The sequence below is a fragment of the Giraffa tippelskirchi genome, chromosome 13 (genome assembly GCF_054371585.1).
Source record: "Giraffa tippelskirchi isolate mGirTip1 chromosome 13, T2T-mGirTip1v1.2.pri, whole genome shotgun sequence".
NCBI classification, from domain to species: Eukaryota; Metazoa; Chordata; class Mammalia; order Artiodactyla; family Giraffidae; genus Giraffa; species Giraffa tippelskirchi.
The window spans coordinates 39,033,238-39,061,002 of NC_137287.1; the positions used below are offsets into that span (position 1 = coordinate 39,033,238).

The 27,765-nt window shown below is 45.8% G+C and overlaps 1 protein-coding gene across 2 annotated transcripts in view; it reads right to left on the reverse strand.

The window, feature by feature from the left end:
* PRSS22 (serine protease 22) overlaps positions 1-27,765 on the reverse strand; it is a 38,897-nt gene that overhangs the window by 6,314 nt on the left and 4,818 nt on the right. Inside the window, exon 3 of one of the 2 annotated variants that reach the window (XR_014072767.1) lies at positions 21,660-23,979. The exons of the other annotated variant lie outside the window; for it this stretch is intronic. The gene's annotated coding sequence lies outside the window, so the exon portion shown is untranslated. Of the gene's footprint in view, positions 1-21,659; positions 23,980-27,765 lie in introns of those variants that run through there. 2 annotated transcript variants of the gene reach the window in all.

Here is a 27,765-nt window from a genome sequence, read left to right on the forward strand (position 1 = left end):
AAAAGCACCGTGGATGGTGGCTGCAGCCATGAAAACAACAATAGCCACCTTCTTTAATCTGCAAAGTCGCTATTATTATTCCCATTCTGCAGATGAGCAAACTGAGCTCACTTAGGGAGGTTAGTGACTTACCCAAGGTCTCCCAGCTGGTGAGTGGAAGGACCCAGAGGTGAACCCCGTTTCAGAGCCCAGTCCAGCAGACAGACCAACCGGGATCAGAAGTGCTGCGTGGGTGGGAGACCAGGGGAGGCACCTGACTTTGGCAGGGGACGAGGGCAGCGAACAAGGGCTGCCCAGAAAGGAGGACCTTGAAAGGGAGGCTGGGACTTCCCTGGCCGTCCAGTGGTTAAGAATCTGCCTGCCAATGCAGGGGAAACTGGTTCGACCCCTGGTCCTGGAAGATCCCACATGCCTTGGAGCAACTAAGTCCACGAGCCACATCCATCTAGGGCCCTCACACCCTAGAGCCCATGCTCTGCGACTAGAGAAGTCACTGTGACGAGAAGCCTGCACACTGCAAGGAAAAGCAGCCCCTGCTCGCCGCACCTGGAGAAAGCCCATGCACAGCAATGAAGACCCCACACAGCCAGGAGTAAGTAATTTTCCTTTTTAAATGGGGGAGGCTGAAGGAAAGGCTGGAAATGACCCTACAGAGGCTGGGGATGAGGGCCGCCGGGGAGGGAAGCCCGAGGTTGGGGGAGAGAGAGAGGGAGTAAGTGCCTGGTGGGTGAGTCGGGGTGCTGGGAGGGCTTGCCGGGCAGCTCCTCAGTAGACAGACTGCCGACAAGGGCTTCTCCCAACCCCATGGCTTAGCCAGCACACATCCTGCACCGCCCCACCCCCCAGAGCCTGCCCATCTTCTTGGGCTGTTGGGGCTTCCGAGAGCCTGCGAGACTCCCTGGAGATCATCAGTACCAAGGACCACCGGTGTGACTTACTGGCCCCTGCTTCAGTGGGGTGAGCAGGAGGCAGCTCAAACCTCGGTCCAGAGGTGCCCTCCTGCCGCGTGGAGGCCCCCCTGCCCCACTCCACCCAAAGACAAGGCCAGGGTGGGGCGCCCAAGCCTGAATGGCCCCTGGCTGACTCACTCACCTCTGTCCCAGGACTGGGGGCAGGGAGACTTCGGGGAGACAGAGTGGCCCAGGTGGGGGGCACCTCCAATGGGATCTGAGCCACAATGCCAGTGGGGTGAGGGGAGAGCATCCCCCCGGCCCTCTCCCCCTCCTGCTCTCTGTCCTGGATCTACCTCTGCGCCCCTCATGCTCCCCCAGCCCACTCCCTTCCTGCAACTAAGGTGGTTGGCCTCCCCAGCTCACCCCACAGGCATCTACTGGGCACTTGCTGTATGCCAGGTCCTGGGCTGACATCAGGTCCTACCCTCAGGCTGCACACATCTCCCAGGAGTGGGAGGCAGGTAAGTAGGTAATGACAGCATGGTGTTCTGGGCTGATGGGCACAGAGGCCTGGGACAGGGGTAGGAGGGAGGGGGTGGAGGGTGTGGACCCTGGAGGGCCCTTCTGAGGGTGGGTGCCCTGTGCTGTGACTCCCAGAGGGGAGGGACAGTGAGGAGGCTCCCCACGGACCTGGGTTGGTACTTGGTGCCCACTGGTGCTCAGTGAATGCTTGTCGGGTGAATAAACAAGTGAGGGAGACTTGAGTCTGGAGAATTCCACTGGGGACCGGCCGCGCCACCTCCTGCCTCTCTGGATCCTCTCTGTGCCAGCTTCTCTTGCCATTCTGTACCACTGCCCAGGTGACCCAAGGGGCAGGCATGTGCCCCGAGATGTTGCTGTCCTCGACACGGGGTGGCCAGGAAGATGGGGAGAAAAGGAAGTCCAGAAAAGCCAGTGGAAAATTCCTGGCACAAATCCTGGAAAAGGGACCCCTAGACCAGCTCCCCAGTTCCCAAGGAGTGGAGTCCTTGGCCTGATCCAGCATTCATTCAAATAGAATATTCATTGAGTCTCCACCCTGACCCCACTGTATGCCAGACGCATGCCAGGCAATCTGGCTGGGCATCTCTTCGCTGTGGCCAGAGACGGATGGGCTGCCCACCCTGCCACCCCCTCTCCGTGTCCCTGCCAGGCTGTCTCGGGGCTGCTGGTGAATTTGCAGGGAGCTGGGGGTGGCAGGCAGGGCTGCAGAGGTACCCAAGGGCAAGCTGCCGGAGCCAGCAGAGCTCAGTCCAAAGAAGTGACTCGCGCCCCACCCCTCCCCCGGCATCTCAGCTGTGGGCACCGGCCAGGCAGGGCAGACATCCCTTGATGTGATCGATAATGATCAGGTGTATCCCTTCTTCATCCAGTGAAGTCTACTGAGCACCTACTGAGATACAGCCATGAACAATCCTGAAGCCATCCTGCCCCTGTGGCAGAGATGCCGGGGCAGACAGGAGAGACAACAGGAGCGAGTAAATCATTTTTTTTTTTTTTTTTGAGTAAATCATTTAATCTAGTAGCTGCTCAAGTCTGTGGGGAAAACCAAAGCTGGAAGGTGCTCTGGTGAGGGGGTGGGAGGGGGAATGGAAGGTGGAGGGGGTGTGGGCTGAGGGTTGTAATCTTAAGTCAGGAGCTCGGGACAGTGCAACCTTGAGCTGAGGCTGGCAGGACAGGGCCAAGGTCAGAGATCACTCCAGCCACAGGAGGAGCCAACTCAGAGGCTCGGGTGAGACTTCCCTGGTGGTCCGGTGGTTAAGACTTCACCTGCCAATGCGGGGAGCACAGGTTTAATTACTGCTCAGGGCTCTTAGACCCCACATGCCACATGGCTCAGGTGGGTGGAACTGGGTTTGGCCTGGCCCGGCCTCCCGGCCTCCCCATGGAGGTGACGCTGAGCCTGGCTCCAGAAGACGAGCTGGGGACACTAGGAGAAGAGGCAGGAAGAGCATTCCAGGGTGAGAGGCCACACGGCTCAGGGCACAGGGACAGGGTGCTTGGGACAGAGGCCACCAGACCACCACAGTCCTCGTGGACCCACCCGTACAAGGGAGCCTTGGCTTGAGGGCAGGAGCCCCGCAGACAGAAACCCAGCAGACAGCGCCGGCCGCGGGACCTGCTCTCCCCTCTGGGGCTCATTTCCATGCAGTCTGGCCCTGGCTCTGAGGTTGCAAACTATTCCGTGAGGAGAGGCTGGGTCTCTGACCTGGGGAGGAGAGCTAGGGGTGGGGTGGGGAGACCACACTGAACTCCAGGCAGGCCGCTCGGCTCTGAGACCAGCGTGGCTGCACACCAGGGTGGAATCCAGCCCTCCAGTCAGCCCTGCACTGTTGTGTTCATTTTTTCAATTGGCCAAATCCACACTAAAAAAAAGAAAGCTGGGGGTTTCCCTGGCGGTCCAGTGATTAAGACCACGCTTTCAACGCAGGGGGCACATGTTTGATCTCTGGTCAGGGAACTGGATTCCCCATGCCGCGTGCTGTGGCCAAAAAAGCAAAGAAATCTGTGTTTTGACCAGTGCTGCTGTGAACACGAGTGTACAGGTGCCTGAGTCCCTGCTTGCACACTCATGTCCACAGCAGCCAAAAAGGTGAAACAACCCAGTGTCCACCAGTGGATGAATGGATAGACGAAAAGTGGTCCATTGTGTCCCATTCAACATAAAAAGGGAAGAAGCACTGACACCCGCCACTACATAGACGAGCCTTGAGGGCACTATGCCGGGTCAAACAGGCCAGACCCAAAAGGGCAAGGACTGCACTGTTCCAGCGGCTCGAGGTCCCTAGAGCAGCTAAATCCATAGAAAGCAGAGGGCGGGGCCCGGGGCGGGGGAGGGGCATCGGCGTTAGCGTCTGACGGGCAAGGAGTTTGAGAAGATGGAAGAGTTTTGGAAATGGATGGTGGTGAGGGCTGCACCACGCTGAACGTACGTAATGCCATCGGCTGTGCGCTTACACATGGTTAAAACGGTCAATCTTCTGTATATTTCACTACAGCTGAAAGATGGGGAAAGAAATCTGAATGTCTACCTTTTCTTGAACCTCAGGAGCAGTGGCAACACTGGGCCCCGCTGGGCTGAGAGGCCTGACTCCAGCCCAGCCCGCCCCCTGGCCCTGCACTCTGTGGTGCTGGTCAGGCCATCGTGACTTTGGGCATCTCTGCTCTCGGAGGGCAGGGCCTGGGACAGAACAGAAGCTCTGTCCCCATCGGGTGCTGAGTAAGCTCCCAGGGAAAGCAGAGCACTGCGAAGGAGCCAGGGACACAGCAGCAGCTTCTTCCAACCAGGCCTCAGTTTACCCATCTGTGTAGAGGGCCTGTCAGCACTGCCATGCCTCTTATGATCCTGCAGGCGAAGAGCTGGTGGCTGCACCGGGCTGAGTGTCAACTGAGTAGTGGTCAGGCTGTGCAGGCTGCAGGCAAGGTTTTCTGGAGCACTAGTGCTTTTGAGGAACGTGGCCTGGATGGTCTCAGGGACACTGCTCAGTTCAGTGCAGTTCAGTCACTCGCTCAGTCATGTCTGACTCTTTGCGACCCCATTGGCTGCAGCACGCCAGGCCTCCCTGTCCATCACCAAACCCTGGAGCTTACTCAAACTCATGTCCATTGAGTCGGTGATGCCATCCAATCATCTCATCCTCTGTCATCCCCTTCTCCTCCCACCTTCAATCTTGCCCAGCATCAGGGTCTTTTCCAATGAGTCAACTCTTCTCATCAGGTGGCCAAACTATTGGAGTTTCAGCTTCAACATCAGTCCTTCCAATGAATACTGAAGACTGGTTTCCTTTAGGATAGACTGGTTGGATCTCCTTGCAATCTAAAGGACTCTCAAGAGTCTTCTCCAACACCACAGTCCAAAAGCATCTGTTCTTTGGCGCTCAGCTTTCTTTATAGTCCAGCTCTCACATCCATACATGACCACTGGAAAAACCATAGCATTGACTAGATGGACCTTTGTTGGCAAAGTAATGTCTCTGTTTTTTAATATGCTGTCTAGGTTGGTCATAACTTTTCTTCCAACGAGCAAGTGTCTTTTAATTTCATGGCCGCAGTCACCATCTGCAGTGATTTTGGAGCCCCCCAAAATAAAGTCAGCCACTGTTGCCATTGTTTCCCCATCTATTTGCCATGAAGTAATGGGACCAAATGCCATGATCTCAATTTTCTGAATGTTGAGTTTTAAGCCAACTTTTTCACTCTCCTCTTTCGCCTCTTTCAAGAGGCTCTGTAGTTCTTCTTCACTTTCTGTCGTAAGTGTGGTGTCATGTGCATATCTGAGGTTATTGATATTTCTCCTGGCAATCTTGATTCCAGCTTCTGCTTCATCCAGTCCAGCATTTCTCATGATGTACTCTGTGTATAAGTTAAATAAGCAGGGTGACAATACACAGCCTTGACATACTTCTTTCCCGATTTAGAACCAGTCTGTTGTTCCATGTCCAGTTCTAACTGTTGCTTCTTGAACTACATACAGATTTCTCAGGAGGCAGGTCAGGGGGTCTGGTATTCCCATCTTTTTAAGAATTTTCCATAGTTTGTTGTGACACCAGCTGACATTTTTCCACCTTCCTAAACCAGGACATCCTTCCTTCTTTCTAACATACTTCTGAACTGTCCTGGGAGCTCGGGTGTTGTTGCAGAAACCAGTATTCGAGAAACCAAGCACCACACTCAGAGAGTTGAACTCGGGTGTATTACGCCAGCGGGCCCAGAGGAGTTAACACTCCAAGCTCTGAACCCTGGACAAAGGGGTTACAGGGTTTTTATATATGAACAGGCATGATTAAACGGGTTTTTGGGTTTATAGGGGCTGGGCGATTGCAAAGAGCAGGACAAGAGTGAGTGAGATAATCTCCAGTTCCTAGTATTGTGAGTCCCCACTTTCTGAGACCTATGTGATCCAGACTTTGCAAGGAGCAAGCTGAGTTACAGAGGCAGAAGGAGCAGGAAGTTATGCAAAATTTTAACTTTTCCTCTTTATTCCCCCTTCTTGATGCTTCTATCTCTCATAGAAAGCACCATCTCATGTTTTGGTAGGACAGTCAGAGCTCCCCGTCGTTTAGGGGGCTATATTGAGTTATTACCATTTGCAACTTTATGGATTTAATTCAAGAGGTTATGAACTGGTTAATAGACTGAGGATACAAGGGCCAAACAAGAGCACCGCAAAGAGCATGAAGAGAGGACGGGTCAAAGGGAGAAGCCACGATGCCCAGCTCCAGATGTTGTTCCAGTTACCCTGGAATTTGCTAGTTCCTCTCTCCCTTTTATGATTCGTTCCCTTAGCTGTTGGGCCATGTCCCTGACTATTCCCGATTGGTTTACATAAAAGCAGCATTCTTCATTTAAGAAGAGGCAGAGTCCTCCCTTTTCAGCTGTCAGTAGGTCTAGCCCTCTCCTATTCCGTAAAACCACCTCAGCCAGGGAGTCTAGTTGGTCCTGTAAAGCCACTAAAGAACTGGCTACTCTCTCAATGTCGTCTGTGAAGTCCTTGGATAGTGTATGGTAGAAGGTGGTTGATGAAGCAATTTCTCCTATTCCCATGCCTATCCCAGCCGTAATTCCCAGGTCAACTAGTAGGGGTATAAACTGGATGGCTCTTTTTGATCGTGTATGTGTTGTCAGAGGTATGGTGAGAGTCTGGCTGTTAGGGACAATATTCATCTCATCTGTGGAGTCAGGAAAGCTGAGGTGCAGATACCCATCCATTGACTGGTAGACATAAGTAAGCATCTGTCCCACAAAGAAAAGGCCTTGATGGGGGCGGCATCATATTGTGTTTGTGGGAGGATGAGTGAGCCACTCACCTTTTAAAGTTTGATTACATTGATCCCTGGCTAAATGGCCTACAGGTTCAGTTCCTCCATCATTTGTAAAGCATTCTGGAGCCTTTTGAGTTAACAGACTGGCCCTTGTAAGGGTGGATCTATAGGAGTTCCCATGGCTGTTGTATTATTCAATGGTACTGGTGTAGCTAAGTATCGTGGAGCTCCTAAGGATAAGCAAAGCCAGCAATCCCCGGCCAGCTGGGGGTTGGTGTCATTAAGAAGGCAATGAGTTGCCTTGAGAACCTGGCACAGATGAGGGTCTAAGGGGGAGTTAACTCTGTAACCTGGCTCATACTGCCAGCAGGGCAAAGTTGGTCCGTGATTTCGTTTGTCTGCATTATTGTCCCCGTCCAGTAGGTTTTTCCATTTATTTGACAGACAAGACACCTGTTCTGGGTTATAATATCTGCGTGGCATTTGGGGGTAGACAGAGGCGCAGGGGCATGATGGCAATGCCATGGTGTCGGGATACCGCCCAGGGTTTGGATCCTCTGGTGGGGGGAAGGTAGCAGCAGTGGGGGACATGACTGGAAAACATTTTTGGCACCCAGGCCCCTGGATATACATTGCATGGTTATGAAGGCAGTAGGTGATCGGCCCTATAGGACTGGCTATCTATACATTGTTCTAGCTGATGGTTAAGTAAGTGATTTTCCAAGGGTTGACCATAATGTTGACAGGTGACGGATAAGGAACGGCACCATGTTACAGCAAGGGACACCAAAAGGCTACAAAGCAGCCTGCACATAACAGATAACTGAACACTAGCAAAAGGTTTTCCCCCATCTTTGGGTTGTCATGGCTATAGCAAGGAGCCTATCGTGAAGGGGGTCAGCTATACTGTGAGCAATTTAGTTAGTAGGGAGAATCGATCATAAGAGACATCTAATAAGAATGAGGCTTCCCACTATGGTGAGATAACAGACAGCTAACCGCAGCTTCTGACCCAAATCCCAGTCCTGGGGTGTGACTGAAGCTAGTCCTGTAGTGAAGAGCACAGAAATATTACCAATCAGGGGTAGAGGCCAGGGTTAACAATGAAAATCCACTGATATTTTGATAGCTGGATCCTCAAGCTTCTGCCATGCATTGACCAGCCAGCTGCCGGAGTGTGGCTGGACCAAGGCTGAAGAATCCTCAAGCATCTGCCACGCATGGACTAGTCAGCTTCCAGAGTGACTAGAGCAGGGCTCAGCGTCCTTCATGGGTGAGGGCCATTGTTTTTGGAACCAGACCTTGAGGAGGTTTTTGGGGTCCCGAACTGCTTTCCAGGTGTCCTCAACACAGGAAGCCGCTGCCTTCTTGACGCTGGTGTGGTGGGTCCAAGGGATGATGCCTGTAACTTTAACAGCAGTAAGAGTTGCCAGGGCAACTGTGTGAGGGCCTGTCCAAACTGGCTGAAGTGTTTTTTGTTTTTTTTTTCTAATCTTTAACCCATACCTCATCTCCTGGCTGATAGGGATGAAGCCAATTGCCCAAAGGAATGGGTGTCCTTTCTAAGGTTTCTTGGAAGATGCGGCGGAAGACTTTTCCCAGGGCCTGGAGGTGTTGGGACATCTCCAGGTCAGCTAGTTGCTGGTGGTCTCCCTTGAGCTTTTCTATCTCTGAGGGTGGTCTCCCGTATAAGATCTCAAAAGGAGAATAGCCTGAGGACTTCGGGGTGCATTTACAGAGGGAGGTGACAGTCCACAGAATGATAAGGCACCTTGTTCCAGCATTGTCTGGGTGTTGGCCGGGGAATATTCTTGTCCTACTGTACTGGGAATTTCTAATAATGTGCTTTCACAGCCTTGAGAAGTTTCATAGAAATAGCACCTGGAAAAACAGCATATATCAAGAAGCTGTGTTGATGATATATCAACAATGATGAAAAACATTTTTCATGTTTTTCTTAGAATAATAGCCTTGTTACAGACCCCAAGGCCAGACCCAGGAATATGACTGGGATCATGAAAGCATGGACCTTGGAACACCGGGTCGGCATCAGGTATGAACGCTGCCTACACACTTGCTGATTGTTCCTGAGACTTTCCCAGAAGGGAACGGCCTGGGGTAAAACAAGGAGATCTGGACTGTGTCAGTGTAGTGTCTTGGGAAAGATAGATCAAAAAGAGTTTTGTAGTCTGCAATCAGGAATAAAAGCTGGACTCAGAGTGGACTCTGCACCGCAGTCCAATAGAGGCTGCAGGTCCCCTGACCCATTGCACCAGATTTCCTGTTCTCTTTTCATTCTCGTCACTCACTCCCGGATCTTTAGGGCAACAATCACCTGGAGCCCAATGTTGGGCTGGAGCACAAGACCGCTACGAGCGAAAGTGAAAATACAGCGACGCAGAACCTGGGATGGTTGAGAGTCCTCTGAAAATTCCGTCTGGTAAGTCCTCAGGCACTTAACCAGGGTTAAAATGGGAAATGTTGAGAGTGCAGAACACTATCGCCCATATATTTGTTTATCAAGACAGTTCTTGAAAGCGTGAGGAGCTTCTATCAGTGAAGGGCGATTATTAGAATTGTTACAAAGTGAAGTCTCTCAGTCGTGTCTGATTCTTTGTGACCCCATGGACTGTAGCCTACCAGGCTCCTCAGTCCATGGAATTTTCCAGGCAAGAGTACTGGAGTGGGTTGCCATTTCCTTCTCCAAGAATTGTTACAAGCAGTGGATAAATACTGCTGCTGGTTCCCATCAATAGGAACCTTAGATTTAAAAGTCTGGGAAAAGGTTGGAGCCAAGTTAAAGAAAGAACATACAAAAGGAACTCCACTCCCTGTTTCTATTTGAAGTACATGGGCATTAATTAAGTCAGTACTGGAACCTTTGCAGACTGCTGATTCTTTTGATGAAAGCGATGATGACTCTTTTGAAAAAACCTCAAAATCAATATAGCGAGGCCAGTCACCAAGTTATGTTCAATCAAGTTTATATAACAAGATTGGGACTGGGCAAAAGTCAAAAAGGAAGAATTTATCCTTTGCTCAAGATTTCAAACCGCCCCTCTTTTCACCTTTGGCCACTGCTCATATTAATCTTCCTCCACCCACCTATACCTCTTAATTGGAAAACTGATCAACCTGTGTGGATAGAGCAGTGGCCTCTAAAACAAGAAAAATTGGAGGTTTTACAGAAATTAATTAATGAACAACTTAGCAAGGGATATATTACTGAGTCCTTTAGCCCTTGGAATTCTCCAGTGTTCATTATACAAAATAAATCTGGTAAATGGAAATGCTTACTGATTTGAGAGCTGTTAATGCTGTTATTGTTGCTTTAATGGGTGCTTTACAACCTGATCTCCCTAATCCTAATATGATTCCAAGAAATTGGCATTTGTTTGTTATTGACCTCAAAGATTGGTTTTTTTACTATTCCTTTACATCCTGATGATCAGCCTAGATTTGACTTTTCAGTTCCTTCCATTAATTTAAAGGAGCCACATAAAAGATTTCAATGGACTGTATTACCTCAAGGTATGCTTAATAGTCCCACTATTTGTCAAAATTTTGTAGCCAAGGCTTTACACCCAATGCGAGAGCAATTCCCTCACGCATATATCATTCATTTATGTTAATCAATCTATAAAATGCTAATATACAAGACAGTCCATGGTTGCTAAAAAAAAGTAACATGTGTGTTTTTGATAAAAAGGTATAAGGAATGGAATTACATTCTATTAAGGAAAAAGGAAATACATCTGAACTTACAAGTGGCTGTTCTCTAAATAGGCAAACAGAGTGATGAATACAGAAGTGTAAAAAAGGTTTGTGACAAGTAGAAGAGAGTTTTGTGCATGATACAAGTTTCTTAAGACATTAAACTGCCTTTGAAATCTTTTATTGTTACTTTGACTAAGTGAATAACTATTGTTTCACAATGAATATAAGCTAGTACCAATCTGGAATTTGATTTTCTCTTCCTGTTTTTAAAAAAACAAAGTCTTCTTGGAATATGGCTTTTGATAGCAGACTATGTAAATTTCTTTGTCTTTAAGTGATTCATACTTGCTTTTAAAATCTTTTGTTACTTTGATAAAATGAATGAGTGTTATTTCACAATGATCTATGGAAACTATGGCACACATAGACAAAGCTCATCCTGCTTCTACAAAATTAATCCCTCATCAGAAAATTTAAAATGGATAAACAATGGCTATAAACCAAACAGTCGGGGCTATGGGAAATCCAAGATGTCCACTTGGCTTTTCCTGGCTCCCTGACAAACCTCATTTTTATTTGATGGGTAGGATCACAATAAACTGTGGAAAATTCTGAAAGAGATGGGAATATCACACTACCTGACCTGCCTCTTAAGAAATCTGTATGCAGGTCAGGAAGCAACAGTTAGAACTGGACATGGAACAACAGACTGGTTCCAAATAGGAAAAGGAGTACGTCAAGGCTGTATATTGTCACCCTGCTTATTTAACTTATATGCAGACTACATCATGAGAAACGCTGGGCTGGATGAAGCACAAGCTGGAATCAAGATTGCTGGGAGAAATATCAATAATCTCAGATATGCAGATGACACCACACTTAAAGCGAAGAAGAACTAAAGAGCCTCTTGATGAAAGTGAAAGAGGAGAGTGAAAATGTTGGCTTAAAGCTCAACATTCAGAAAACAAAGATCATGGCATCTGGTCCCATCACTTCATGCAAATAGATGGAGAAACAGTGGAAACAGTGGATGACTTTATTTCTTTGGGCTCCAAAATCACTGCAGATGGTGACTGCGGCCATGAAATTAAAAGACACTTGCTCGTTGGAAGAAAAGTTATGACCAACCTAGACAGCATATTAAAAAGCAGAGACATTACTTTACCAACAAAGGTCCGTCTAGTCAAAGCTATGGTTTTTCCAGTAGTCGTGTATGGATGTGAGAGTTGGACTATAAAGAAAGCTGAGCACTGAAGAATTGATGCTTTTGAACTGTGGTGTTGGAGAAGACTCTTGAGAGTCCTTTGGACTGCGAGGAGATCCAAACAGTCCATCCTAAAGGAGATCAGTCCTGAATATTCATTGGAAGGACTGATGTTGAAGCTGAAACTCCAATACTTTGGCCATCTGATGAGAAGAACTGACTCATTTGAAAAGACCCTGATGCTGGGAAAGATTGAAGGCGGGAAGAGAAGGGGACGGACAGAGGATGAGATGGTTGGATGGCATCACCGACTCAATGAACATGAGTTTGAGTAAACTCCAGGAGTTGGTGATGGACAGGGAGGCCTGGTGTGCTGCAGTCCATGGGGTTACAAAGAGTTGGACACGACTGAGCAACTGAACTGAAAACCTTCCCTGGCTACAGTGTTAATGCCCTCACAATGAATTCTCCAAAAACAAAAAAAATTATGTTTCACTGAATATTAAGTTCTAGTTTTGTTAATTAAGGTCTGTGCTTACTAAGACTTACTTCTGAGATAGTTCCTTGTTATGTTATATTGCTAAAAGGTTTAATTAAGCTTTTAAAAAGGACACTCAAAGATTGTTTCTAAAGCTTATCTCAGTAATCAATCTTTGGATAAAGGTCAGATGCTCCAGGATGTACAACCAGGAGATTAACACTTGGCTATAATCATTTATATTGTCACCCTTCTTATTTAACTTACATGCAGAGTACATCATGAGAAACGCTGGGCTGGAAGAAACACAAGTTGGAATCAAGATTGCTGGGAGAAATATCAATAACCTCAGATATGCGGATGACACCACCCATATGGCAGAAAGTGAAGAAGAACTAAAGAGCCTCTTGATGAAGGTGAAAGAGGAGAGTGAAAAAGTTGGCTTAAAGCTCAACGTTCAGAAAACTAAGATCATGGCATCTGGTCCCATCACTCCATGGGAAATAGATGGGGAAACAGTGGAAACAGTGTCAGACTTTATATTTTTGGGCTCCAGAATCACTGCTGATGGTGACTGCAGCCATGAAATTAAAAGACGCTTACTCCTTGGAAGGAAGGTTATGGCCAACCTAGATAGCATATTTAAAAGCAGAGACATTACTTTGCCAACAAAAGTCCGTCTAGTCAAGCCTATGGTTTTTCCAGTGGTCATGTATGGATGTGAGAGTTGGACGGTGAAGAAAGCTGAGCGCCGAAGAATTGATGCTTTTGAACTGTGGTGTTGGAGAAGACTCTTGAGAGTCCCTTGGACTGCAAGGAGATCCAATCAATCCATCCTAAAAGAGATCAACCCTGGGTGTTCATTGGAAGGTCTGATGTTGAAGCTGAAACTCCAATACTTTGGCCACCTCATGCGAACGGTTGACTCATTGGAAAAGACCCTAATGCTGGGTAGGATTGGGGGCGGGAGGAGAAGGGGACGACAGAGGATGAGATGGTTGGATGGCATCACTGACTCGATGGACATGGGTTTGGGTAGACTCCGGGAGTTGGTGATGGACAGAGAGGCCTGGCGTGCTGCAATTCATGGGGTCGCAACGAGTCAGACATGACTGAGTAACTGAACTGAACTGATAATCATTTAACTGAGTCAGATGACCTGGGTTATACCGGGCTATACCAATGAAAGTTCTTGACTTAAATTTTTGCTTATGACCTTACTAATAACTGCTAGCTGTATTATTTTCTATGTAGCTTGTTTCAGAAGATTATTTCTTATGTTACCAAATGTGTGACAGAGGCTGTGATAAAATGCTGATATGTAGTTCCATATGAGATCAATAATTGTAATAATGTAACTCTAGTTATGGGAAGAAGCAACAAGACAAAATACCTTCCTGGACCAAGAGGCTAGTGAGACAGATATGGTCCAGAGACCTTTGCTGCTTACAAGGCCTGGTCTAGTGACAACACATTGAGTGGCCTGTCAATGGAATCTTTGTTAGACCTGGGAATGAGCCTTCCCAGCACCATGGGATGCAATGACCATGAAATGCCCCCATAACATGGTCAAATATGTGGCTATGAAGGGGCCTTGCTGACTGGATGTTGGCCCTTGCCAGCTGCCTCTACAAAGATGAAATCATGACCACTGCAAGAGGCTAAACTTCAACACCCCCTTGAAAGGAGTTCAGGGTGGAGACAAAAAATAAGGTACTCTGTGCTCTGGGAAAAACCCAGAAAAACAAGCCTTCAGATAGTCAGATGTTTTCAGGTAAAGATTTTCATGAGTCCAAATTCTTGCATCTCCTCATACCTAGAGAAACACTAATATCATGAACCAGTGTCTGGACCTGGTTCTCCTGGTTAGCCCCACAACAACTTTCCTACCTCTATTAATCTTGGGGCCATATATCTTTAACTTTCTTGTTAAGTTTGTTTCTCCAAGTAGTAGTATGTTGCCCTAAAAGTCTGGGAGTGAGTGACGAGAATGAAAAGAGAACAGGAAATCTGGTGCAATGGGTCAGGACCTGCAGCCTTTATTGGACTGCGGTGCAGAGTCCACTCTGAGTCCAGCTTTTATTCCTGATTGCAGACTACAAAACTCTCTTTGATCTATCTTTCCCAAGACACTACACTGACACAGTCCAGATCTCCTTGTTTTACCCCAGGCCGTTCCCTTCTGGGAAAGTCTCAGGAACAATCAGCAAGTGTGTAGGCAGCGTTCATACCTGATGCCGACCCGGTGTTCCAAGGTCCATGCTTTCATGATCCCAGTCATATTCCTGGGTCTGGCCTTGGGGTCTGTAACAAGGCTATTATTCTAAGAAAAACATGAAAAATGTTTTTCATCATTGTTGATATATCATCATCATAGTTTCTTGATATATGCTGTTTTTCCAGGTGCTATTTCTATGAAACTTTTCAAGGCTGTGAAAGTACATTATTAGAAATTCCCACTACATCTCCCCCTTTTGTAGACACGCTGTCTGAGCAACTTCTTTCTTCATCAGTTTTTGGATGGTTTCTCTCATGTATCAAAGGACTAGACACAAAACAGTTAAAAATATACATTTTGATATTATAGTACCAAGCAATCCTCTTCCTAAAACTTTCATCCACATCATGGGGTTAAGTTTATGTAAGCTTTCCTCAATTTCTTTAAATCAGTTTCTGGAGTAATTGTAAGTGGACATTCTCCATATTAGAAATAGTAGCCTGTAATTGGGAAATATCTAAGGATAGATTATTACGAATGTGTCCTCTCAAATGTTTAGATAATTGATCTCAAGTATATGCACTTTGATTATATTTATGAGGTGTGATACAAAATGAAGATATATTCCAATCACACTTAAGATGAATTTGTAATTTTAAATTTTGTATTTCCTGCCCTGGTAGGAGAAATGAATTTTCTAAATCAGTCAGTCATTCATTAATTTCTTGGTCTATGTGGGTTTGACTTCCCCAGACAGAACTTGCATTTTGGTGCTACTGCTATACAAATGTAGTCGTTTGTATAGTTTGATGCAGTGCCACCCCGGGTACTGCTGCGGTCGTGGCTATAGCAATAATTCCCACAATAGCCATTATAAGGAGCCCAACAAACCTTTTGGAACATTGCAGTACTTTCTTTATAACCTTTAAAAGAGCATGTATTTCAGGGGAGCCTTCCCAAGGTCTGGTTTGATTTACTAGAAGCCATATTCCCAATATCCTTCTTAATTTAACAAATGAATGATTAGGATTATAAAGTGAAGAATTTAAGCAAGTAATTTGTAATCCTGGCAAGAACGTTCTTGTACACTTTCATTGATAGAAATTGTTCCTCTTAAGAGCTCATAAGGATCTCTCACAAGAGCCTGAATATAAAATGTCCAGTTTGTACTGGTATTAAATGTCAATGAATGATTAGTTTTATCAGAATAATGTCCATACCAAATTTGGAATTTTCTAAGACTTAAAGCCAATTTCCAAATCTCTCCTTGCCCTCTTCCTTGATACAATTGTGGGAAGGGAAGTGACATGCCACTACCATGCCATCTAATTGGATGATCTGAATGAGTGGTAATATTAGTATGGTCAAAGACTTTATGCACCTGCCAACACAGCCTTTTGTGTGGATTGCAGGACTGATTTTGATGAGAGCAATTAGAGACTGCATACTCCTTGGGGGACCAGTCCCATTAAATTCCATAGGAACCATTAATCAAAATTACTCCCTCAGTCCTGCGGCAATTATCCCACTGAATACAATCTTGTTTTTCAGTCCACAGCTTGTGATGCTCGCATAAAGGTCTGTCTGATTTGGTGTCATTACTGGGTTCTGAGTCATCATAAGCAAAACTCAGACCAGAGAGAAGATGTAGTTGAACCTTAGTATAGTTATGATCTAAAGAATTAGTGGACAGCCAGGCTTGCATAGATAATTTAAGACATCCTGTAGCTGGTCCTACACAAATTGGCCAGGATTCATACCCATATTGTGTAACACTGAAGGGAGTCCCTTCCTCTTTTTAAACAAGAGGGAGGTGTGTATCTTCAGGTCCTGGTATCCAGGAAGAACCATTAACATAAACAGGGATCATAGAGTCCCCCCAGTCAATGGGTTTTAGTAATGGGAGGTTAGGTATATATGCCCAGTAAGTATAATTCTTTGCTTCTGCCAAAACCAGGGGTATACTCACTGCGATGGTTACCAGGGTAAACATAACCATGATGAGATTTTCTGGAGTCACTGGTTGTTTCTGCTCAGTTTTACTCTACGAGTTGGAATCCACACAGGTTCTAGACCTTCTCCTGGGGAGATACAAGCAAACCCTCTTTCCCATGTAAGTAAATTTCCCGGTGACCAAGCATTTGTTGGTGGATCTTGCCACCAAATCACAGGCTTAGTTGTATTTGTGGATGTAGCCTGAAAATGTCGCTCAGCTGTAGTTTCCATGGTTTGTGTAGAAATATTCAAAGATTGAGAGTAGATAAAGCTTTAATCAATATAGTTTATTGTCCTTATGGCATCTCCCCCTTTTTGTTTTTGTATTGCATGTTTAAGCGATTGATTAGCCCTCTCCACTATGGCCTGTCTTTGTGGGTTATCGGGAACATCAGTAGAATGTTTTATAGACCAAATTTTAAGAAATTGTTGGAATGTTCTACTGGTATAAGCAGGGCCGTTATCAGTTTTTATAGTTTTTGGTAGTTTTATAACAGCAAAACAAGCATATAAATGTCTTTGTATATGTTTTGTAGTCTCACTGGAGTGAGAAGTGGCCCATATAAATTGAGAGAATGTATCAATAGTCATATGTACATAAGAGAGTTTACCAAAGGAAGATATGAGTTACATCCATTATAACTATGGATTTTATATGAAACTGTATACCATCATTATATCAGTGGCTCAGTTACACATTTGATAATGTAAGGGACAACATTTCTTGAAACAGGCAATGTAGAAAACAATATAGTTAGCAGTAATAGTAAAATCATAAGTAAGAATTTAACTCAAGAACTTTTATTAGGTGTAGCCCAGTGACATCTTTAAATCATCTGACTTAGTTTGTTAAATGACTATAGCTTGTTAATTTCCTGGTTGTAGATTCTGGAGCACCTGATCTTTATTTAAAGACTGGTTAGTGAGATAAGTTTTAGAAACAAATTTAGAGTGTCCTTTTTAATGAAGGATCTTTTTAAGTTAATGAATGTCCTTTTTAATTTAATTTAATGAAGCCTCTTAGCAATGTAACATAGCCATAAGGAATCATCTAAGAAGTGAGTCTTAGTAAACACAGATCTTAATTAACAAAACTAGAACTTAAGATTCAGTGAAAAATTAGATGTCATAGGCCTGACATCAGTTGGGTGGATATTTCTTTTCAAGCTCCCTAGTACACTTGAGATTTTTGTATATGTCTGGAGACAGTCTTTTGTTTTTTTACCTTGATGAGGCTGTTCAGAACCCAAATGTTTCTATTCTGGAGGGACAAGGCAGAGAAAACAGAAAAATGTTTTAATTTTATCCACACGTGTAAATCACTAAATTGTTTTAAACCATCAGTGACTTGAGGAGAGCTTTTCTATATCTGAAAACAAAGATTAGAAGCCAGTAATATGTCAGACAAAAAGTCATGAAAATTGTAGTCATATTTAGCAGTCTGTTCAATCTCATGTAACCAATCCCTTTGTTTTGTGGTCCTTGCCTGATGACCGAGGATGTCAATAAAAACGATAGTCTCCAAGAAGTTTGTGAAGTTTTTGTCAATGTCTGTACGAGCTGTCTAGCAAAGTGGGTGTCCCAATCACTGGAGGTCGCAGAAAATGTATTTTAACCATTTTTTTTTCATTGTGAGATGTTAACACTACAGCCAGGAAAGGCTTTATCCTATCAAATAAAAGTGAGGTTTGGCTCTTTGATTTTCAGCTGTTGTTTATCCATTTTTACTTTCCTGTTGTAGGAGCAAACTAAACTTGCCATGTTTTAAGGACATAAGGATAGCAAAAGTCTTACCATGAGGGGTAATTTTTTGTAGAAGCACAATGAGCTTTGTCTACATGTATCATAATCTTGAAACTGAAAGTCGCTCAGTTGTGTCCGACTCTTTGCGGTCCATGGAATTCTCCAGGCCAGAGTACCAGAGTGGATAACCTATCCTTTCTCCAGGGGATCTTCCTAACCCAGGGATCAAACCCAGGTCTCCCACATTGCAGGCAGATTCTTTACCAGCTGAGCCACAATGTGTCCGACTCTTTGAGACCCCATGGTCTATAGTGTGCCAGGCTCCTCTGTCCATGGGATTCTCCAGGCAAGAATACTGGAGTGGGTAGCCATTCTCTTCTCCAGGGGATCTTCCCAACCCAGGGATCGAACCCTGGTCTCCTACACTGCAGATAGATTATTTACCGTCTGACTACCAGGAAGGCCCACATCATAATCTTAAATATTGTTCAGTTATTTTACCAAAGTACCAAAAAGATTTTAAAAGCAAATATAAATCATTTAAAGGCAAAGAAATTAATAATCTGTTATTGAAAGCTGCATTCTAAGAAAACTTTGTTCTCTAAACAGAGAGAGAAGACCAAATTCTAGTCTGGTACCAGCTTACTGTTAATAACAAAATTTGTTTATGTTTAATCTTAGAAAGTTTTTTCCATAAATCTTGAAGAACTAGCAGTATTCTTCTAAAGGCATGAGAGTAAAACCATAGAAGGCATGTTTAAAATCTGATTCTATTGTAATTGACAAAGAAACCTGATCATTGTTGTGACATGTACTCTTTAACATAACTAGAATTATAATTAACCATATTTTTTTCAGGGCGTATCAGATCTATATGAATTTCACACAATTTTAGGGTATCTATTTAGTAACATCAACCATACAGTATAACCTGAAAAGATTTATCACCCCTTCAACAGTACTTCCCATGTAACTTAACATGTCCAATGAGCCCAGGTGGCTTAATAGCTCTTTGGAATGTCTCAGGGGCCCTCTGAAGCATCCCAAAGTTAGTTAGAAGTCAAGTTATATAGGAAGTTTTGTCAATAAATATCAAAAGGGTTTATAACACGCACCAGGTAGGATCATATAAGTCACTGTGAAATAATAGTTATTTACTTAGCCAAAGGTAACAGAAGATTTCAAAGGTAGATACAGAACAGATCAATGAAGAGGTAAAGAAACTTAAATCTATTATTAAAAGCAGTTCAACATCTGAAGAAAGTATGTCCTCTTAACAGAGAGGAAGGCCGAATTCAAGTTTTGCACCAGCTTACTTTAATCTCATTTCAGTTCAGTTCAGTTCAGTCACTCAGTCGTGTCCCAGTCTTGCGGCCCCATGAACTGCAGCACGCCAGGCCTCCCTCTCTATCACCAACTCCCAGAGTCCACCCAAACCCATGTCCATCGAGTCGGTGATGCCATCCAACCATCTCATCCTCTGTCTTCCCCTTCTCCTGCCCTCAATCTTTCCCAGCATCAGGGTCTTTTCAAATGAGTCAGCTCTTCGCATCAGGTGGCCAAACTATTGGAGTTTCAGCTTCAATATCAGTCCTTCCAATGAACACCCAGGACTGATCTCCTTTAGGATGGACTGGTTGGATCTCCTTGCAGTCCAAGGGACTCTCAAGCATCTTCTCCAACATCACAGTTCAAAAGCATCAATTCTTCGGCACTTAGCTTTCTTTATAGTCCAACTCTCACATCCATACATGATCCCTGGAAACTCATTTCAGTTAAGTTCAGTCGCTCAGTCGTGTCCGACTCTTTGCTACCCCATGAACTGCTGCACGCCAGGCCTCCCTGCCCATCACCAACTCCCGGAGTTTACCCAAACCCATGTCCATCGAGTTGGTGATGCCATCCAACCATCTCATCCTCTGCCGTCCCCTTCTCCTCCTGCCCCCAATCCTTCCCAGCATTAGGGTCTTTTCCAATGAGTCAACTCTTCGCATGAGGTGGCCAAAGTATTGGAGTTTCAGCTTCAACATCAGTCCTTCCAGTGAACACCCAGGACTGATCTCCTTTAGGATGGACTGGTTGGATCTCCTTGCAGTCCAAGGGACTCCCAAGAGTCTTCTCCAACACCACAGTTCAAAAGCATCAATTCTTCGGCGCTCAGCTTTCTTCAGCATCCAACTCTCACATCCATACATGACCACTGGAAAAACCATAACCTTGACTAGACGGACCTTTGTAGGCAAAGTAATGTCTCTGCTTTTAAATATGCTGTCTAGGTTGGTCATAACCTTCCTTCCAAGGAGTAAGCGTCTTTTAATTTCATGGCTGCAATCACAATCAGCAGTGATTTTGGAGCCCAAACAATAGAGTCTGACACTATTTCCACTGTTTCCCCATCTATTTCCCATGAAGTGATGGGAGCAGATGCCATGATCTTAGTTTTCTGAACGTTGAGCTTTAAGCCAACTTTTTCACTCTCCTCACTTTCATCAAGAGGCTCTTTAGTTCTTCTTCACTTTCTGACATAAGGGTGGTGTCATCTGCATATCTGAGGTTATTGATATTTCTCCCCGCAATCTTGATTCCAGCTTGTGTTTCTTCCAGCCTAGCATTTCTCATGATGTACTCTGCATATAAGTTAAATAAGCAGGGTGACCATATACAGCCTTGACATACTCTTTTTCCTATTTGGAACCAGTCTGTTGTTCCATGTCCATTTCTAACTGTTGCTTCCTGACCTGCATACAGGTTTCTCAAGAGACAGGTCAGATGGTCTGGTATTCCCATCTCTTTCAGAATTTTCCACAGTTTATTGTGATCCACACAGTCAAAGGCTTTGGCATAGTCAATAAAGCAGAAATAGATGTTTTTCGGAACTCTCTTGCTTTTTCGATGATCCAGCGGATGTTGGCAATTTGATCTCTGGTTCCTCTGCCTTTTCTAAAACCAGCTTGAACATCTGGAAGTTCACGGTTCACGTATTGCTGAAGCCTGGCTTGGAGAATTTTGAGCATTACTTTACTAGCGTGTGAGATGAGGGCAATTGTGCGGTAGTTTGAGCATTCTTTGGCATTGCCTTTCTTTGGGATTGGAATGAAAACTGACCTTTTCCACTCCTGTGGCCACTGCTGAGTCTTCCAGATTTGCTGGCATATCGAGTGCAGCACTTTCACAGCATCATCTTTGAGGATTTGAAATAGCTCGACTGGAATTCCATCACCTCCACTAGTTTTGTTCGTAGTGATGCTTTCTAAGGCCCACTTGACTTCACATTCCAGGATGTCTGGCTCTAGGTGAGTGATCACACCATCGTGATTATCTGGGTCGTGAAGATCTTTTTTGTACAGTTCTTCTGTGTATTCTTGCCACCTCTTCTTAATATCTTCTGCTTCTGTTAGGTCCATACTATTTCTGTCCTTTATCGAGCCCATCTTTGCATGAAATGTTCCTTTGGTATCTCTAATTTTCTTGAAGAGATCTCTAGTCTTTCCCATTCTGTTGTTTTCCTCTATTTCTTTGCATTGATTGCTGAGGAAGGCTTTCTTATCTCTTCTTGCTATTCTCTGGAACTCTGCATTCAGATGAGAATATCTTTCCTTTTCTCCTTTGCTTTTCGCTTCTCTTCTTTTCCCAGTTATTTGTAAGGCCTCCTCAGACAGTCATTTTGCTTTTTTGCATTTCTTTTCCATGGGGATTGTCTTGATCCCTGTCTCCTGTACAATGTCACGAACCTCTGTCCATAGTTCATCAGGCACTCTGTCTATCAGATCTAGTCCCTTAAATCTATTTGTCACTTCCACTGTATAATCATAAGGCATTTGATTTAGGTCATACCTGAATGGTCATACCTGAAAGCATGGTTTTCCCTGCTTTCTTCAATTTAAGTCTGAATTTGGCAATAAGCAGTTCATGATCTGAGCCACAGTCCGCTCCCAGTCTTGTTTTCTGACTGTATAGAGCTTCTCCATCTTTGGCTGCAAAGAATATAATCAATCTGATTTCGGTGTGACCATCTGGTGATGTCCATGTGTAGAGTCTTCTCTTGTGTTGTTGGAAGTGGGTGTTTGCTATGATCAGTGCGTTCTCTTGGCAAATCTCTATTAGCCTTTGCCCTGCTTCATTCTGTACTCCAAGGCCAAATTTGCCTGTTACGCCAGGTGTTTCCTGACTTCCTACTTTTGCATTCCAGTCCCCTATGATGAAAAGGATATCTTTTTTGAGTGTTAGTTCTAAAAGGTCTTGTAGGTCTTCATAGAACTGTTCAAGTTCAGCTTCTTCAGCGTTACTGGTCGGGGCATTGACTTGGATTACTGTGATATTGATTGGTGTGCCTTGGAAACGAACAGAGATCATTCTGTCGTTTTTGATATTGCATCCAAGTACTGCATTTCGGACTCTTTTGTTGACCATGATGGCTACTCCATTTCTTCTAAGGGATTCCTGCCCACAGTAGTAGATATAATGGTCATCTGAGTTAAATTCACCCATTCCAGTCCATCTTAGTTGGCTGATTCCTAGAATGTCGACGTTCACTCTTGCCATCTCCTGTTTGACCACTTCCAATTTGCCTTGATTCATGGACCTAACATTCCAGGTTCCTATGCAATATTGCTCTTTACAGCATCGGACTTTGCTTCTATCACCAGTCACATCCACAGCTGGGTATTGATTTTGCTTTGGCTCCATCTCATCATTCTTTCTGAAGTTATTTCTCCACTGATCTCCAGTAGCATATTGGGCATCTACCGACTGGGGAGTTCATCTTTCAGTGTCCTATCTTTTTGCCTTTTCATACTGTTCATGGGGTTCTCAAGGCAAGAATACTGAAGTGGTTTGCCATGCCTTTCTCCAGTGGACCACATTCTCGCAGACCTCTCCACCATGACCCATCCGTCTTGCGTGGCCCCACACAGCATGGCTTAGTTTCATTGAGATAGACAAGGCTGTGGTCCGTGTGATCAGATTAGCTAGTTTTCTGTGAGGAAACTCATTTAGGTAAACTTAATTAAATTTATTTTAAACTTAGTCCTAACCATGCACAAAATTTTTTTTTTCCTGGTCAATTGCCACAAACCTTCTAATCACTTTTTGTAACAGCCACTTGTAAGTAAGACCTACTTTATTTTCCCTTCATAAAATGTAATTTTATTTTTTATCTTTTTATTAAAAACATACATCCTACTTCCTTATTAGATTAGGAAACAAACATTAATACTAGATATTTAATATTGAATGTTTCCAAGTTTATGTGAATCTGAAATTTATTTAGGTTAATTTCTCTTATATTTAGAATTTTTTGATTTGTAAGTGATTACTTTCCTTTAGGCCAATTAAATTAGAACTCATTTACAACTTCAACAATATTATCAGAAAAAAACAAGACATACACTGAGACATACATAAATCCAGACAGACAGACTGACAGAGATCTTATAGTTTTCTGTTTGAGATTTAAAATACCTCTTTGACCACTTTTTTTTTCTTTGCTTGAAGTTCTAATTTGCCCAAGGCTGAGGTCTCAGGCAAAGTTGGCTGTGTATTTCAAGGACATGGAAAGGGTTAACTTTAAGCTTTTTCCTAGGTAGGCCTTTTAACAAGCTAGTTGTTTTTTATTGTATATGCAAAAATAATTGGTTTTGTAGTTTCCAAAAGAAAAATTTCTCTCACTCCATTCAATCAGCAACCACGCACTCACAATCATTAAGAGGCTATCACAATGCCTCCCTTCTCCTGAGTCCCCAGTTCTCCCTATCTGATGCTCCCTTCGTGGGAGCTCCAAGGTGGTGATCAGTCTCCTCTTCTAGCTCTTGGGGTACGACCTGACTGGGGACTGGCCCCGGGGCCTTACCTGACCCTGTGGCCATTCCTGGTGAGTTGGTCCGTCCCTCCAATGAGTCTGGTCAGGGCTCGGTCGTCCAGAGTGTTGGAACCTGGAATACCATCAGGTGGCGGGCCTCATTTGTCTCAGGGTTCCTTCGCTCCAGCCTTGCCGAGCCACCAGTCCGGCAGCTCAAGGGGCCGGGGTGGTTGGAATCTTGCTGGGGCCTCCAGAAATGTTGCAGAAACCAGTACTCGAGAAACCAAGCCCCACACTCAGAGAGTTGGAGAACTCAGGTTTATTATGCTAGCAGGCCCAGAGGAGTCAACACTCCAAGCTCTGAGCCCCGAACAAAGGGGTTACAGAGTTCTTATACATGGACAAGCATGATTAAGTGGGTTTGTGGGTTTGCAGGAGCTGGGCAATTGCAAAGAGCAGGACAAGGGTTAGTGAAATAAGCTCCAGTTCCTAATATTGTGAGTCCCCACTTTCTGAGACCTACGTGATCCAGACTTTGCAAGGAGCAGGAGGTTAAGTAAAATTTTACCTTTTCCTTTTCAGTGTCACTCGGGGCTCCCTTCCTCTTGGAGAATGGGGTGTGACTTGACTCCAGCCCCATCTGGGGCTCCCGGCCCCACTCAGAACCTCCCCATGGCTCCTGTGGCCCCAGACCTCGGATTTCTTCTTCCCAAGGTCTTCAAGGCCCTCTCAGACTGCTCACTGCCATCCCGGCCCCAGAGTTCAGTTTCCGCAAGAAGCCTAGCATCACATGGGCTCACACTGAGTCCTCTCCCCATCCTCAGGCTCTCTGACCCTTGGCTATGTGGTCCACCCTGCCCCCACCTAAAATTCTTGGAAAGAAAATTTTCCCGATCTCACAGCAGCATTGTCTGTCCTCTTGACATTTCCTTAAAGTGGAAGCTGAGTCTCCCCCTCCTTGCCCAGCCTTCCTTTCTGTAATCTTAGGGGTGCTTGCTCCCTGGTCCCATCCTCAATCCCATACTTTCTAAACATAGGGCTCCCCCACCCCTACACTGTCTGACTCTTAGAATGCTGGTCCTCTAGGGTCCCGATGTTAATGGTGTGACTCCATGTATCTTTACTCTGCTTAACGCTTTCCTGGAATATAGAGTATTATTTGTTCACATGGTCCACTGAGACCTTCCGCACTTCTTTTTAAACCACACTTACACCTGTTCCTCCATTCCTTGGTGGTCCGTCTCTTCCTCTATGTCAGCTTCCTCCAGAGTTTTCTTTCCATGGCTTAGAGCATTCTCCTAGGTTCTGTTCACAATCTCCTCCTCCTTCAGAAAAGTTGCCTGCACACCAGAATTCTTAGAGCACATTTTCCCCATTGACTTCTGTGGTTTTCCTGGAAAAACCTCCCAGCAGTCTGGTTGGGAGTCTCTAAGGGGGAAGATGGCCAGTCCTCCCACATCACTGGCAATGTCTCCTTTCCTCCCCAGTCAAGCACAGAGCTCCCGCTTCTCCCCAGGACCAGCTAGAACGACTCTCACTGCAACACCGAGAAGTCCATCTGGAAGGGCTGCGCTTCCTCTGCACCAGGAGGCAGAGACAGAAGCTCCAGGCTGGGAAGGGCTGAGCCCAGATGAGCCAATGGGAAGAGCTGAGCTGGGAAGGATGGAGGGAGTGGGTGCTCTGGTCCAGCCGCCTCGCTGGGTGTCCAGTGCCAGCCTGGGCCACTTCTAGCACTCCTGGTGACTCATCAGTTACTCTCAGTCCTAGGGGTTGTGAGGTCAGAGGTCACGGCCAAGGGCTCCTGGAGAGGAAGTGACTGACTGTACAGGATGAACAATACCTGGGGGCAGGTGCAGAATGAGAAGCCCCAGTTCCAGAGTGAGTTGGACACAGAGCTGGGCTCTGCAGTTCTGTCTTCAGGGTACCTCCTGAGCAGCCACTTCCGGCCAGCCAGAGAGGAGGCATGGAGAAACCAGTTCCAGCATCCCCCACGGGGTGGAGACCCACCGCCAACCACCGTTCCTCCTCCCCCATCAACCCTCCAGGGAAATAATTGACGGTGCTAATTACTGCTCATGAGTGCTCCTGGGTAAGTCAGGGTGCAGAGGCTCTCCCAGCTCTCCTGCCAGGAGGACAGAAGGCTCTAGGGGAGTCAGTCGGCAGCTGGGACTTGGGGGCCCCTCTGCACGGGGGCGTGGGGAGAGAGAGATCCCCACCCGCACCCCTACAAGACACAGGCTGGGGGCTGGGGACCTGGGCTCCCAGCCAGCATCTCAGACTAGGGAATCTTGAGAGTCCCTGGGATCCCCCGGCGCCCCATCTCAGAAAAAGGCACTGTTCTCCCAGATGTGTGAGCCAGTCGAGTCATTCTTGATTCAGCCTTTTCCTCCCCGCCCATTACCAATTGAAAAGGAAAAAACTCCTTCTCTGTACACGTATGTTTTTTAAAGGTTTGTTTGTTTATTTTGGGCTGTGCTGGGTCTTCATTTCTGCATGACTTCCTCTAGTTGCGGCGAGCAGGCGCTACTGTAGTGGCTGTGCGCGGGCTTCTCATGCGTGGCGGCTTCTCTCGCTGCTGAGTGCGGGCTCTAGGGATCTTGGGCTTCAGTCATCGTGGCACGGGGGCTCAGGCTCTAGACCACAGGCTCAGTAGTTGTGGTGCAAGGGCTTAGCTGCCCCAAGGTATGTGGGTTCTTCCCAGACTGGGGGTCTAACCTGTGCCCCCTGCATTGGCAAGTGGATTCTTAACCACTGGGCCACCAGAGGAGCCCCACATTTTTGACACCAGGTGTGTGGTTTTTTCCACACCAAGTAATTCTTTGTGGACACCAACCGGGTGTCGTACGATTTCACTCAATGCTGACACTAACTGGAGTTTGTGCAGACCCCACAGGTTAAAGGTTCAGTCCCCTAAGACTTTCCCCACCTCAGATGCCGATCCAAGTGGCATGTCCTCAGGTCACCTGCACTCCTGTCTGACGTAGCTACGAATCAGGAGTTCCCAGAAAGCCCGTCCTCAGGTTTGATCATTTGCTATAATGACTCACAGAACTCGGAAACACTTATTTCCGTGACCAGTGTATTCTATGATGAAGGACACAGAGGCACGGCCAGGTGAAGAGGCACTTTGGGCGAGGACCGGAAGGGTCCTGGGTGCAGGAGCTTCTGTCCCCCTGGAGCTGGGGTGTGCCACCCCCCCACACGGATACGTTCTTGCCTTGGGGAACCCTGTACTTCAGGGATTTTTATGGAGGCTCATCACGTGGGCATAATCCGTTATTAATTCCCTCTCCAGCCCCTCCCCCTCCCCAGAAGATGAAGGTTTCAAGCTTCTAATCACGGCTTGGTCTTTCCGGTGACCAGCCCCCATCCAGGAGCCAAAGAGACCACCAAGAATCATCTTAACAGAACAAAAGATACTATCACCCAGGAATTCTAAGGGCTCCAGGTACCAGGCTGAGGCAGGGCAGAGACCAATGTATACATATTTGCAGTGTTAGCTTCTGACATTAAGCTTTTGGTTGCTGGAGAATCTATTTCAAAGACAACCATCTCAAATGAAGGCATTGCCAGCTGTGCAACACAGCACCGAGCTGACCACCAGCTAAGGAGCCTGGGGCCTCAACCATGAAGGTACCCTTTTAGAGAACCCTGGGTGACCCAGATAACTGACCAGTGGATTGACCCAACTTTTCTCTTTCTGAGTCCAAATTCCCCCTCTTAGGTTTTAAAATCAGCCATGAATTCGAGTTTAAGTTCAGCAAAGAGTGAACCCTGGAAACCTCAGCCTCCCCACCTTTGGACCCTAATAAAGGCAGAGCCCCCTGTCCGCACCCCTATCCCGTCTCTACCCACAACCTCACCGTGTGGCCCTAGGGTGCTCGGTGTCCCCTCCAGGACCTGTGAGTAATAAATCTGT